Here is a 2968-nt window from a genome sequence, read left to right on the forward strand (position 1 = left end):
GGCCCCTACCTACCTCCTTGCCCTTTCGCAGGGTGCAACCTGCACAACCATTTGTGATGGCCCTGAATGGAAGACTGTACCAAGGGAGGCAGACAGGGGTGAATGCACAAAGCAGAATATTTACCTTGTAACTAACTTCCAACCAACCCTTGCACTCTCACCCCCAACTTTTTTTTTTTAGGCGAGGCAACTCTTGGCTGACCTCACAGATTGCAAGGACCTTGTCAGTTTACAATCCCTTGTTTTTCATTTTTTTTTTACGCCTACAGCACCTGGTCTTCCTAGGTGGTCTCCCATCCAAGTACTAACCAGGCTCGACTCTGCTTAGCTTCCGAGATCACAGGATCAGACTTGTTCAGGGTGGCATGGCCGTAGACTCACCCCCAACTTCTCTGCTTCATTTATAAAAGGAGATGAAAAGTACAATATTATAAATGTATAGTTAAAAATTAGCTGTTTTTTTGAACGCTACAAGCAAGAAAAGTGCATAGTTTGGGATCCTTGGCTAGACTGGCAATCTGGCTGCAAACCATCTTCCTTGTTGTATAGCCTCAGCATGAATTCTGCTCTGCACAGTATTTTCAAGTACATGGTATTTTAATCTAAATAAAGTTAAGAAAATTCTAATAAATAATAAATAGAAAAGTAATTTAAAAATTAATAAATTATAATAAAACCTAGCACATTAAATAATAACATGCTGTATACCAAGTTAAATATTGGAATAAAATAATAAAAATATAGGTGTTTTTTTGCCACATGGGTGCTATGACTGGATGATGTCCAGGGGAGTTGAGAACATTGACAAATGACTGTTGACGAACTGAAACAGCGAGGCTAATACTGAGAGGAAAACAATGAAACAAGGAGGGGTTGGTGGCTTGGAATAAAGTGAAGGGGGTATGGGACTGGAGGGCCCACAAAATTAAGGAACAAGAAAAGGAGTAACCACGTAGAAAGCTGGCTAGAACAAAGGCTGTGGTGCCAAAATAGGATGCTTTAATTTAGCTTTTGGAAGTGCCTGTGTAGAGTCCAAGGTAGCTGTGAATGAACTGGGTGTGTGGGTTCCTGGCAATGAAAAGATCAAGGAAAAAGGTCAAGAAGTTGGGTAGTTCCTGTGGATGTTGATATTAGCCAGGAAGATATCAGATCTTGGGATGGAGAAATGCAACAAGATGGGCGCTACGATGTCTTTCAAGAGTGATGGTGATGCGGAAAATATTGCCAGAGAGGGAAAGCCTCAAAGAGACAGACATTTGCCACACAAGTTAGAGAGATGTAGAGGTCTGAGGTGGCACTGGATAAGCAACACTGTTTCCCCCTGCAAAGCCATAAAGAATGTGATGTCTGATGAGAAAAGCCAGTTTCCATATAGGAAGGTGGGAGATGAAATGTTTAGTCAAGAAGCCAAAGACAAAAGATACTATGTTTATGATTCCACAGAGGTCCCAGAAGGCACAGCAGGAGGATCTGAGGGGAAGAATGAGTCTGTGACGTAAGAGCCCAGTACAAGATAGGAATTAGTGAATGAAAGATGTGAAACATGAAAGCTTTTGCTGCTCCTAAGTTTCCCACCAAGAATTTCCAGCTGTCTCTTGGCATCTGATGAGAAGAGAGAAGGATTAGGCCTTCCAGGAGGGTCCAGCTCCTCTTGATATGAACCACTTGTGCTGGGAACTCTTGGTAAAATGATCAAGCTGGTCCTGGGATGTTTGCTGCTCTTATATCCAGTAAAGTGTTTTGAGTTTTGCACTAAGGATTTGCACTTTTTGCTTGAGGGTGTTGTGGGAGATAAATCAAAGTATACACAAGACAAAGTGGCTAATTCCAGGCCCTTTGATTTGTAAGACTGAATTTCAACCATATGTAATGTCTCTTAGAAAGGCAAATTAACTTTTCAGGATTAATCTTGAACTAGTGATAAGTCCCAGAATGGAAAATGACACATAGGCATTGAGAAGGTAGTAATTCCAATAGGTGGACACTTCTATCCCCAGGGTAGAGGAAGTAAGCATGTGCAAGTGAGAAATGATCTGAGAAAGGGCTAAAATTTAGAGAAGTGAGTAGCTTTGACTGTTTACCTGGGAGTTTCTCCCTGAGTTATCTGAATTGAAGATGACTTGGGAAGGAGCTGCGCAGCCAGTCCTGTCGATCAGATGTGGGAATAAAAACTTTACAGAAACACTAATATTTTACCTACAAATTCTTTTGCAGCTCTGAGATCATAGGAGATGGATGTGGATATTCAGTCATTGTCCCGATTCACCGAGTAGAGTAAGGGAGCAAAGGCATTGCATCAGGAGAAGAGAGTATATGGTACTACGGGGGCAAAATACCATGGGGTGCCTGGGAACACTGGAAAAAGCAGAAGTCACTCCGGAAATGTAAGTCAAGCAAGATGGTGGGCAGTCAGATTGTGAGCTTAGTCCAGGAGTCTGAACTTCATCCCTGAAGTTCATGTTTATGCTTTATAAAGAAGATACAGGAGGCATAACAGTGTGATTGTTTACAAATCCATGTATTTGGCAGGATTTTGGGTCTCTGGATGCAGAAGCGGAGCACAGAACACCTTTCCAATAATGATTTTATCACTTTTATCTCCATAAACCCACAGCGCTTCTTATGCTAATTGCCGCTTTTGATGAAATACTTGGTCATCCCACCAATTTTAACCCATGTCTGCTATCAAGAGAAAGAGCGATGTTGTTATGGACATTTGAAAATCTGTCAAAGTCTTTGTTGGGTAGTTTAGCAAGTCAACAGGGAGGGATAAATAAAATATTGCTGTCGCAGAACAAGGAAGAGATTATGGATAATATGAAATTTTTACAAGGCAGATTTGAAAAGAAACATTGAATTAGAAAATCATTTTAACTTTTTCCCATGTAAAGCATGGAGATAATTTTAAAAGTATGGAAATGCAATACTTTTGGAAATTAGGAGTGTGAACATTTTCCTTTGAAAATTT

General features: G+C 40.7%; 1 pseudogene; it reads right to left on the reverse strand.

Annotated features, from left to right (window-relative positions):
• Positions 1-260: 260 nt before the first annotated feature.
• Positions 261-377, reverse strand: LOC111742607 (annotated as a pseudogene).
• Between the last annotated feature and the right edge of the window lie 2591 nt (positions 378-2968).

The sequence above is a fragment of the Pteropus vampyrus genome, unplaced genomic scaffold (genome assembly GCF_000151845.1).
Source record: "Pteropus vampyrus isolate Shadow unplaced genomic scaffold, Pvam_2.0 Scaffold97, whole genome shotgun sequence".
In the NCBI taxonomy this organism is placed as follows: Eukaryota; Metazoa; Chordata; class Mammalia; order Chiroptera; family Pteropodidae; genus Pteropus; species Pteropus vampyrus.